Source organism: Ovis aries, chromosome 12, assembly GCF_016772045.2.
Source record: "Ovis aries strain OAR_USU_Benz2616 breed Rambouillet chromosome 12, ARS-UI_Ramb_v3.0, whole genome shotgun sequence".
Taxonomy (NCBI): domain Eukaryota; kingdom Metazoa; phylum Chordata; class Mammalia; order Artiodactyla; family Bovidae; genus Ovis; species Ovis aries.
The window spans coordinates 528,389-540,490 of NC_056065.1; the positions used below are offsets into that span (position 1 = coordinate 528,389).

Sequence of the window (12,102 nt, forward strand, 5' to 3'; positions counted from 1 at the left end):
CAAGTGAGCATAGATGGAAAAAATAAAAGGATGAATAAAAAGTTGATTGTGCTAAACCTTATCGCTAATCAGCCTAAATAGTATGTAAGATCCATGAAAGAATCTTTTAAATATATGTTTCTAAGTAAAATGTAAAACCATGAAAGTTACTGCAGGAAGAATAGTGATTAAATTGTTAAAAAGGCATTTATTATGGTGAAGGTCCTTTAAAAAATGCATTCCCATATTGGAACCAGACTTTGGCACTGTAAGAATTTAGTGCCTCCTTTGTTGTGCTCTGCCCTGTGCTACCTATCAGAGCTGGTCTTTTCATCCCTGCAGGAAAACTAATGTCCTCCATGCTCTGAGAAGATCATGTTTTTGTTTTGTTTTTTTGCTAACAAGATAACTTTGCTGCTTGTCTCCTGCCCCACCCCCTACCCAAATTAGCTGGGGGGATGGATGTTAGCTAGATATTGCCACAAGGTGGGCATTAAGACCATATTCCTTAAACTTGAAAATTCAACGGGGGCAGTGCAATCCTGAGCTTGACTGCTAAATGAGTGTTGTTTTTTTCCTTACCATTCTCCCTACCCCCTGCTATTTACAGAGTCTTCTTAGGAAGGATCTGCTTAATACTGGTGCTAATAGCTAACCTTACCCCACACTGAGGTGGGTACTAAAGCTCTTCATGCAGAAAGTGAGCTAGGTCAGTGAAAAACAGAATTTGGGCACTTAAATGATTTTTTAAAAAAAAGGACAATAAGCACCTTAGAGATCTCTGCAATCAAAAATTGCCTCTGAGGCAGAAGGAGAGAAACACACAATTCCTAGTGTCCTTATAAGATGCCATGGAGCAGAAGAGAGATGTCTAGTGAGTTTTGTGGCCCCTATTTAGGAGTTACTTTTAAAAGGGGAGTGAAGTAAAATTGGCTTAATGATTGTGTCCTGACTGAACTTCCTGGTTTTTGTATCAAACTCCATGGTATGATAGATAAAACATTAAACATTGCCTTAGCTGTTCTCTTAGTAAAACATTGACCCTTGGTAAAGTATTACCTCTGCATCGTTTGAGTTGCGTTTTAGTGAAAGGATATAAAGCGTCTCAGGGATTTCCTTTTGATGGGAACCGAAACCATCTGGAGAGGAGTTGGAACTTTCTGGACTGCTTTTATAAAAACTGCTATGTACTTTCCACTTCTTTAAATACGCACCTTGAATTTGCTTGGAGGGTCAGACAAAATATTCAGGTTCATTTCTTACCCTTCAAGTCAGAATTACTCAGATTTTCCTGCCTTCTACTAATGACACAGAATTAACTAAGCCAAATGGTGAATATATTGGAGGAAAGAAAAAAAAAAATGGTTATACGTTCCATTGATCTCAACTACAGCATTTGCTGCTGATACAGAACTTGTGTGTTTATAAGTCTGTACACATTGTGTATAAAGCCCTTACATTTCTAGCAGTGCTTACTGGGCAATGTAAAGGACTGAATAGGCACTGTGATGAAACTTCACAAACCAGATGGGAAAGATGCACTAATTGTCACAGGGTACAGGGTGCGGTGCAATTAGAAGAAAATGGTCAGGTTTAACCAAAATTTGGCATGAATTTTGGCATTTAAAACTGTCTTCCTATTCTGTACATACCATAGACAAACATTTCATTTTATATTAACAGTGTTAGCACAGCCAAGCGACACAATTCACTTAAGCCTGCACTATGGAAATTTATCTGGCTTTCAAGTTTCTCCACTTAAAGAATGGGCGCAACCAAAGGACGAATAATAAATGGGCAACAGTGTGAAAGGCGACAAATCATTGGCAAATAATTACAAGGCCAGTACAGAGACCAATTTAGGGAGGAGGTGGTTAGAGACAAACGTAGGTTCAAAGGGTACGTGCTGCACTTCACTGGGATGGAGGCAGGGCTCCCTTGGGCCCTAAAGCTTGACTGGCGTTGGGCAAAAATCTGGCTCCCCGCCACCTCCCGAGAGACTCTCCAGCCGAGCCAAGATGGCGCGCAGCCCCAAGCGGCTCCACGTCACGAGGGAGGGAGCGCCGCGGAGGGGGCGTGGCCTCGAGGGGCCGGTCAGCCCCGCCCTTGAGGTGGTGCGGGGGCCGTCCGCAGAGGGAGAGGGCGGGGCGCTTCGGCTCGGGGGGGCTGCGGCTGCCTCCGCGCCTGCTCGGCTCGCGAGGACAAGTCCGGCGCCTCCAGGCCGGGGCGGCTTCCTGCGCAGAGCCAAGCTGCCCGGCCTTCGGTGAGTGCAGGCAGGTGAGACTCCAGAGCCCAGGGTGCGGGAGGGGTTCCTGTTTTTCCCACCTCCAGCTCCCCTCACAGTTTGAGAAGGAGGTCTCAGTCTAGCGGTTCTTGGGAAACAGCACCTTTTACTCAAACGTGTCTCCGGTAGATACTTCTCCTGCTGCCCCTCACCAGCCTTTGCAGTGCCCTGTGCCCTTGAGGATGAGAATGAGAGGACGATGCCCGATTTGCGGGGAGTGCTTGGAGTCCGCCCTCAGCTCCATCAGCTCGGGACGGGGAGTCTGAGTTGGCAAGTCTCCCAGGGGGAGCTGGGTGGACCGCGCCCCCGTTTCCCATGCAGAAGAGTCAGAGAAGCGCCGGGGCCAGCTCCGCTGCTTTGGCACAAGGGGTACTGTCTTCGTTCTTCAGGGGTTCTTATCCCCTCCCACATTGCTCATATCAGCCGTTCTTAATATTGCTCACTCTCCATTCCTCGAACTGCCAGTCTCAGGTTGTGCCAGAGATGCCCACATTTCTGCAGTGCCAGGGGCGGTGGAGTGGAAGGAGCAGCCAGTTGGAGGTCTGTTGAAGGTGGGGTTCAGGATGGGCGCAACCATAAAATAGGGCTGGGTAGAAATTCCTGAGCGGAGAGAGTAGGAGTGGGGAATTGACTTTCCACTACGCAGTTGAGATATTTTCCAGTACAGTTTGGTTGTGAGTGGGAAAAGAGAGGTCTGGTTGAAGGACTTGGAAACGTGATGTGGCTGGGTTTTTTGTTTTGTTTTGAGAAGGGGTTGCCAATGTCACCTTTAAGGAGAAGTATGCTGGTAGAGGGGTAGGGGTATTGAGACTGCTGTCCTCTGGTGAGCAAGTTGTTGAGGAGGAGGCTGTCCTTAGCATGGAGATCCTCTCCTGGTGGGATCTTAGTAGCCCCTTTTGGGTTCTCCCCTCAATCTTCCCAGTTGGAACTGGTACCTAGTACTTTGTTCAACATACAACAAATATTAATTGGGCATCTACTGTAATGCCAGACACCATTGCTAGGTGCTAAGTCTTCTGAAGGCAATTTAGGGCCATGGAGCACCTGAAAGGCACACACAGCAGACACCCTGTTAACAGATCCATTCCTCCTCCACCGCCAGCACCAATTTTGTTACACTCCTATTGGATTATGAAAAGATCTGGGCCCACATCCTTTTAAATAACTGTCTTACTTGGATTCCAGCCTATCCACCCTCTGCCACTAATAATTAGCCAGGCAGTCCCAAGGAAAGCTACCTTAAAAAGGAAGTGTTCGAATGAGTTCTTTTGGCTGTTTTCTAGGACTTTGCCCTGAGATGTAAGGAGGCTGCCTGGATTAAGAGGTACCGGGAGATAATGAGACAATGAACGGCACAATGGTTATTGAAGGCCAAGAATACACTAGGCACCCTCCACAGTGAGAGACGCCATCTCTAAAAGATAGAAGGATGGGTGTGGGATGGGGGTGGGGATGTGAAAAGGAAATCTCATCCAGTGGCATCAGGGCATGTGCTGCTGAGCTTGGCATCATGCCAGAACTGTGGCATGTATAAGGGAGGTCTTGCAGCTGGATGGTAAGGAGGGATTGGATAGGCAGGGAAGGGCAGGCAGCCAGGATGCTGGGTCCCCTCTCTAGGTTGATTACTGAAATCTTAGAGCTGGAAATAGTTGTCAGGGATTGCTTGTGGGTCCTTTCAGAGCCACTGAGGACAGCAGGGTGAGAGCTAGGGGAGAGGGAGAGTAGTCAGCTTTGGGGGCAGTGAAGCATGGTGAAAACTGAGCAGGGCCAGGGAGGTGGAGACCAATGGGACTTTAGAATATGGGGGAGAGTACTGAAGTCTTTCTGTGCCAGGGATACTCTGGCTGTACTCTGTGGCTATATGCCCTTGGATAAGTTGATATAGAAACAAGGTGTGGTTTCTAAGTGGTATGGAGTTATGTGTGGTGTGTGTGTGTGCTGGAGAGGAGGAGTTGGTAGGGAGCAGGCAGCTGCCTCAGAGTTTAGGTTCTGAGTAGGGAATTGGGAGAAAGAGGAGAGGGAGTGGGGTCAGAGGGAGGGACAAATATATATTGCAGCCACTTGAAGTCACCATATGTCCCCCTCTGGCTGCTAGCTCGCTAATTATAATTAGCTCTGGGGGGCATGCGGTGCTGGCTCCCAGAAGCGTGGCACTTGAAATAGCCACCAGAGTAAAGAGCACTCAGAGGGGTACTGATGCTGGGCAGACTCTGAGAGGGGGTCCTTCTAGAGGAATTTGCTGAACTGGGAGGGGGCTGTGGAAACTGAGAATGTCATGGGGAAATAGCATTGAGGGAAAGAGCTCTAAGTCAGGCTCATATGAAACTCCAGGGCTGGCAGAGCCTGAGGATCTGGGCTGCTGGCTCACCACTCACGCAAGAAGCATGATGGCTGCCTAGCTCGTGGCTCTGCTTTCAGAGAGTGTTGGGAGCTGCAGCCCTACCTCCCTCAAGCACCTTCTGTTCCCCCAAGTGAAGTCCGTTCTAGTCCAGAGAAGCATCTTGCATGTCAGTCAGGGGTCGAGAGGCCTTGGCTGGGGTTGCCTCCTTCCCAGAGTTGGGGGAGAAACCGTCACTGGTGAGCTCAGTGGTCACTGCAGGTGGTGCTCAGCGCTGAAGCCCAGGATGTGCCGGAGACTGAATAGTTGATTACGTGCTACTCCATATGTCTTCCTTTCTTCCAGGTAGGCTGTGAATTTCTTAAGGGTTTAGATTGTATCTTACTTGCCTTTTGTATCCATAACAAAAAGTAATCTACTGCAGAATGGGAATCTACTCATAGTAATCATTGACTTGAATTAAAGAGGTCTGTCTGCAGATCCCCTGGGTTCAGTGAAGCCTTGCAACTAGATATTTTTAACCAGGAGCAGAAGATCCTCTGGGCACCCAATACAGTGATGTTACATTAGTGGAGGAATTAGATTCTATAATCAGTGAAGGGAAAATTCCTAAATTTCCCATAAACCATGGTAGGTGGTTTAGGTTTATATCTCTGAATAATAATACTAATGTACAGATACAGTACACATTATATAGTAATTATAAAAATGTATAATGTATACAGTGATTTAAAAGAGTACTTAGTTACAAGTATGATTTTGTTGCTAAGTCTCTGATGAAAATAGCTGGTTTTCAGAGAGACCTCTGTTGCTCACTTGGGCTTCCCTGGTGGCTCAGTATTGTTGTCTGCGAAATCCCATGGACAGAGGAGCCTGGAAGGCTACAGTCCATGGGGTTGCAAAAAGCATGACATGACTTAACAGCTACACAACAACAATTGCTCACTTTGCCCAGCCAGTGTAGTTTTATTTATTCTGATAAATTTATTCTCATAAATGCATGTCTGATATGACTTCATAGCCACTGTCCTTTGATAGATAACTGTCATTTTAAAGGAGAGATAGGTTTCCATTCAGTTTAAGAAAAAGCTTCCTTAGGACAATGAGGGCTTCCTCATTTAGTAGTGAGCTCTTTATTCCTGAAGGATAATCAAAGAAAGACTAACCTGTCAGGGATATTTTGGGAGGAACTCACTTCCAGCATGGAAGATTGGCCTGCATGGCCCCAGAGAACCTTTCAAATAAGAACCTACAATTCCAGGTAGGGGCAGGAGTGGAGGTAGGCATAGGCACTGGATGATAGAGATGATCTTCAGTTCAGTTCAGTCACTCAGTCATGTCCGACTCTTTGCGACCCCATGGACCGCAGTGCACCAGGCTTCCCTGTCCATCTCCAAATACCGGAGTTACCCAAACTCATATCCAGTGAGTCGGGGATGCCATCCAACCATCTCATCCTCTGTCATCCCCTCCTCCTCCTGCCTTCAATCAGCATCAGGGTCTTTTCCAATGAGTCAGCTCTTTGCATCAGGTGGCCAAGGTATCGGAGTTTCAGCTTCAGCATCAGTCCTTCCAATGAGCACTCAGGACTGATCTCCTTTAGGATGGACTGGTCGGATCTCCTTGCAGTCCAAGGAACTCTCAAGAGTCTTGTCCAACACCACAGTTCAAAAGCATCAATTCTTCGGTGCTCAACTTTCTTCTCATCCATACATGACTACTGGAAAAACCATAGCCTTAAGTAGATGGACCTTTATTGACAAAGTAGTGTCTCTGCTATTTAATATGCTGTCCAAGTTGGTCATAACTTTCCTTCCAAGGAGTAAGCATCTTTTAGCTTCATGGCTGAAGTCACTATCTGCAGTGATTTTGGAGCCCAAGAAAATAAAGTCTCTCACTGTTGCCACATTTATTTGATATGAGTGATGGGACCAGATGCCATGATCTTAGTTCTGAATGTTGAGCTTTAAGCCAACTTTTACACTCTCTTCTTTCACCTTCATCAAGAGGCTCTTTAGTTCTTCTTCACTTTCTGCCATAAGGGTGGTGTCATCTGCATATCTGAGGTTATTGATATCTCTCCCAGCAATCTCTAATTCCAGCTTGTGCTTCTTCCAGCCTAGCATTTCTCATGATGTACTCTGCATATAAGTTAAATAAGCAGGGTGACAGTATACAGCCTTGACATACTCCTTTTCCTATTTGGAACCAATCTGTTGTTCCATGTCCAGTTGTGACTGTTGCTGCATACAGATTTCTCAAGAGGCAGGTCAGGTGGCCTGGTATTCCCATCTCTTTAAGAATTTTCCACAGTTTATTGTGATCCACACAGTCAAAGGTTTTGGCATAGTCAATAAAGCAGAAATAGATGTTTTTTTCTGGAACTCTCTTGCTTTCTTGATGATCCGATGAATGTTAGCAATTTGATCTCTGGTTCCTCTGCCTTTTCTAAAACCAGCTTAAACATCTGGAAGTTCATGGTTCACATATCGCTGAAGCCTGGCTTGGAGAATTTTGAGCATTACTTTACTAGTGTGTGAGATGAGTGCAATTGTGCGGTAGTTTGAGCATTCTTTGGCATTGCCTTTCTTTGGAATTGGAATGAAAACTGACCTTTTCCAGTCCTGTGGCCACTGCTGAGTTTTCCAAATTTGCTGACATAGTGAATGCAGCACTTTCACAGCATCATCTTTCAGGATTTGAAATAGCTCAATAGGAATTCCATCACCTCCACTAGCTTTGTTCGTAGTGATGCTTTCTAAGGCCCACTTGATAGCATATTCCAGGATGTCTGTCTCTAGCTGAGTGATCACACCATCGTGATTATCTGATGTCATGAATATCTTTTTTGTACAGTTCTTCAGTGTATTCTTGCCACCTCTTCTTAATATCTTCTGCTTCTGTTAGGTCCATACCATTTCTGTCCTTTAATGAGCCCATCTTTGCATGAAATGTTCCCTTGGTATCTCTAAATTTCTTGAAGAGCTCTCTAGTCTTTCCCATTCTGTTGTTTCCCTCTGTTTCTTTCCACTGATCACTGAGGAAGGCTTTCTTGTCTCTCCTTGCTATTCTTTGGAACTCTGCATTCAAATTGGTATCTTTCCTTTTCTCATTTGCTTTTCACTTCTCTTCTTTTCACAGCTATTTGTAAGGTCTCCTCAGACAGCCATTTTGCTTTTTTGCATTTCTTCTTCTTGGGAATGATCTTGATCCCTGTCTCCTGTACAATGTCATGAACCTCATTCCATAGTTCATCAGGCACTCTATCAGATCTAGTCCCTTAAATCTATTTCTCACTTCCACTGTATAATTGTAAGGGATTTGATTTAGGTCATATTTGGGTCATACCTGAATGGTCTAGTGATTTTCCCTTCTTTCTTCAATTTAAGTCTAAATTTGGCAATAAGGAATTCATGATCTGAGCCACAGTCAGCTCCCAGTCTTGTTTTTGCTGACTTCATCTTTGGCTTCAAAGAATATAATCAATCTGATTTCAACGTTGGCCATCTGGTGATTTCCATGTGTAGTGTTCTCTTGTGTTGTTAGAAGAGGGTGTTTGCTATGACTAGTGCGTTCTCTTGGCAAAACTCTATTGGCCTTTGCCCTGCTTCATTCTATACCCCAAGTCCAAATATGCCTGTTACTCCAGGTGTTTCTTGAGTTCCTACTGTTTCATTCCAGTCCCCTGTAATGAAAAGGACATCTTTTCGGTGTGTTAGTTCTAAAAGGTCTTGTAGGTCTTCATAGAACCGTTCAACTTCAGCTCTTTCAGCATTACTGGTCGGGGCATAGACTTGGATTACCATGATATTGAATGGTTTGCCTTGGAAATGAACAGAGATCATTCTGACGTTTTTAAGATTGCATCCAAGTACTGCATTTCGGACTCTTTGTTGACTATGAGGGCTACTCCATTTCTTCTAAGGGAGTCTTGCCCACAGTAGTAGATATAATGGTCCTCTGAGTTAATTTCACCCATTCCAGTCCATTTTAGTTCTCTGATTCCTAAAATGTTGAGATCCACTCTTGCCATCTCCTGTTTGACCACTTCCAATTTGCCTTGATTCATGGACCTAACATTCCAGGTTCCTATGCAGTGTTGCTCTTTACGGCATCAGAGCTTGCTTCTATCACCAGTCACATCCACAACTGGGTGGTGTTTTTGCTTTGGCTTCGTCTCTTCATCCTTTCTGGAGTTATTTCTCCACTGATCTCCAGTAGCACAGGTCACTTACCAACCTGGGGAGTTCATCTTTCAGTGTTGTATCTTTTTGCCTTTTCATACCGTTCATGGAGTTCTTAAAGCAAGAATCCTGAAGTGGTTTGCCATTCCCTTCTCCAGCAGACCACATTTTGTTAGAACTCTCCATGGCTTGTCCGTCTTGGGTGGCCCTACACGGCATGGCTTAGTTTCAGTGAGTTAGACAAGGCTGTGGTCCATGTGATTAGACTGGCTAGTTGTCTGTGGTTGTGGTTTCAGTCTGTCTGCCCTCTGATGCCCTCTCTCAGTGCCTACTGTCTTACCGGGATTTCTCTTACCTCAGACATGGGGTATCTCCTCTCAGCCATTCACCACTCCAGTGCCACACGGCCTCGCTCACCACTCTGTGGAAGATTTCCCTATGTTTGGCTTCGAGGATAGCTGCTAAGAGGAAGGTCAGGCAAGGAGTTTGGCCTGCGCTCTTCCGTCAGGAGTGAGCATTCTGGAAGACTTAGTGGGTGACTGCTGCCATCTAATGCCATGGGCTTGGGAGGCTAGGCAGTGAAGCTCTGATGGTTGCTGGTAAGTAGAAAGATGGGCTGAGCCTAGTTCCTTGACTTGAACTCACACTAGGCCAGTTGTGGAGTACCCTAAAATTTTCGTCCTTGTTTGGGGCAGAGCACATGAACAAATACGATTTTTATTCCTTCATTATTATTCTCATCCTTCCCTCCTTTCCCTCTCATACATTCTCACAGAAGTTCAAGACTACATATAGGCTTATACTCTCTCATGATCAGCAACATGCTTTCACGATCCTGCACACATGCAAAGCTCTCACGGCAGCCACGTGCTCTCATGAACGTGCATTCTCTCATGACTCCCAGGTGCACTCTCAGGATTGCATCACACATGTATTTTCATGACCAGTCATGAGCCCTGACATATACTCGTGATCACACACATCCACACAGTCTCACCATTTTACATGCCCACTAATGTTCTCTCCTGCACATGCACTCAGGACCCCATTCTCATGACCATACTCATACACACACATACACACAAGCACATATCTCTTTCAGGGTTACACATTGACACCACAGATTCTCATGGCTGTACCCTTAGTCTGTTGTGTGAATACACATCCCCCCCCCATATTCTATTTTGTGTATGCACATACCCCCGCCCCCCACACACCTGTGTGACCACTTGCAGTGCACACTTTTTATTGTGCCTACATTTCTCTGGGCAGTCCTGTGTGCTCTGGATCTTTCACACCCCAGCACCTGACAGTACTCCCTTCTGATGCTCCGTATTACCCCTGGACAGTTGTTTTCTGCTCTGTGGCAGCTCCCTACTTCTTTGCTGACTGGGGACATATATGTGTTCATCAGTGGCTCTGATTAGCAGAAGATGGTTAGGGTTACTGTACTTATGATGTAAATTCAGCCAAAGCCAGGCGCTATGTTCAGTGGTGCAGCCTATCTTAACTTTTGTAAATAAGTGATCTCTATTAGACATTTGGGGCTTCCCTGGTGACTCAGTCGGTAAAGAATCCAACTGCAGTGCAGGAGATCCAGTTCAGTCCCTCGGTCAGGAAGATCCGCTGGAGAAGAAAATGGCAACCCACTCTAGTATTCTTGCACGGGAAATCCCATGGATGGAGGAGTGTGGCGGGCTATTGTCCATGGGGTCGCAGAGTCAGACATGATTGAGCAACTGAAGCGCCACCATTAGGCCTTTAGCATGTGGCCCCCAGTGTGTCCTGTGGAGCCTTCCCAGGCCCTTGTTCTGTTGCACTGATGTGCTGCCTCTGAGAGAATGTTTGTTTTAGCAGAGGTCTCTGTAGACAACACCTACCAGCGATCTAACCTCTTGTTAGACTTGGAACCCTTTGATACAAATGAAACCTTAATCAGAAATCCAGTAAAATTCACAGATTTGGAGTTGATGAGATTAAAGAAAGAAAAGAGTTCAGAGCCCTTTGCATTTGTCTTACCTCTTTCCTCTTTTTTTTTTTCATGCCAGGCTGCCCCGAAGGTACTCTATGAAAAAGCCCAGTTGGCAAACCCCTGGCTTAATTTAAACGGATAGCTGTGACAGCTGTAACTGTGGTTACTTTAGAAGTGGGCTGTTTTGGAGATGTACAGAGACCTGCAGGCCTCCTTTCTGCCCCAGCCTCTGCCGTTAGTCCCCCCTGGGTGGTGACAGTGAGAGTGACCATGTGGTTCGACACGCCTGAGGCAGTGGCATTTTATATGTGTCCTGGTGCGGTTGTTAACAGTGCCTGCATTCACTGTCCTGATTTGGACAGAAAGTTCTTTGCTTACCCAAATAATAGGCCATGTTTTAGTAAGAGGTGGCTTATAACTCACTCCTGTGGAGCAGCTGGAGAGATGGGCTTCACAGGTATGGGCCCAGGGGAACCTGTCAGATGGAGCAGCCTCTTCCTGTGTCAGCTGACTATGCCAGCATTCAGAAGTTGAGTGTCTTAAGCTGGCAGTCAGTGCTAACCTGTGCTTGAGCAGCATTTTATACTCAGAACAGTTTCATGTCTCTTAACTCCTTAGACCCTCATGACAACTTGTGAGATCACTAGATCGTGTTACATGTTATGACTTTTATTTCCCAGATTTGGGAACCTGAAGCTCAGAGAGAGGAAGTCTCATTGCTGGCCCTTTAGAGACCCAGAGAACCGGATGCTTTTGAAAGGATTTGTGACCAGCAGTGAGAAAGTATCAATAAAGCTTTTCCAAAAGTTTTTTCCTCTGGGAATGCTTCCTCTAGCTAATGCAGATTTTTAGTTTTCTTATTGTATTTGGAGTGGGCTCAGCCTTGAGATGCTTCAGGAGCCTGAAATGCTAAGAATTAATACTTACTGAGTGTTTGATGGACACTGATGTCAGCACTTTGTGTATGTGATTGAACTCTAGTAATTCTCACATCTGCTATCTGAAGTGAATATTACTATCATCCCCATTTCACAGATGGAGAACCAAGGCTCAGAGAGATTAGGTATCTTTCCAGAGTCACAGGAGTGGTCAGTGAAGGAGCCAGTTCATCAACCTCCTCCAGAGTCTACCTTTTAAGGCAGGAGTGGCCCCCATCTTGCTGTAAAGAAGTTTTAATTTTTTAGAGGGCAAGATAAGTTTTTTCTATTTTGAACTTCCCTTCTTTAAAGTGGGTCAGGAATGGACTTCCTAGAATGACTCTGTCACATGTATCCACTCAACTCTGTGTATGTCAGGCCCACGGTTAGTGTTGGAGAGTCCAAAGATAATTAGGTTAGGGTTCTCA

At 45.6% G+C, this 12,102-nt stretch overlaps 1 protein-coding gene across 22 annotated transcripts in view; it reads left to right on the forward strand.

Annotated features, from left to right (window-relative positions):
- The first annotated feature begins 2,165 nt into the window (after positions 1-2,165).
- Positions 2,166-12,102, forward strand: part of PPFIA4 (PTPRF interacting protein alpha 4) — a 60,639-nt gene continuing 50,702 nt past the window's right edge. For 18 of the 22 annotated variants that reach the window (XR_006061419.2, XR_003591024.3, XM_060395969.1 and 15 more), the window contains exon 1: positions 2,166-2,242. The gene's annotated coding sequence lies outside the window, so the exon portion shown is untranslated. Of the gene's footprint in view, positions 2,257-12,102 lie in introns of all 22 variants that reach the window. The other 4 variants (XM_027976163.3, XM_060395968.1, XM_060395972.1 and 1 more) reach the window with 1 other exon arrangement.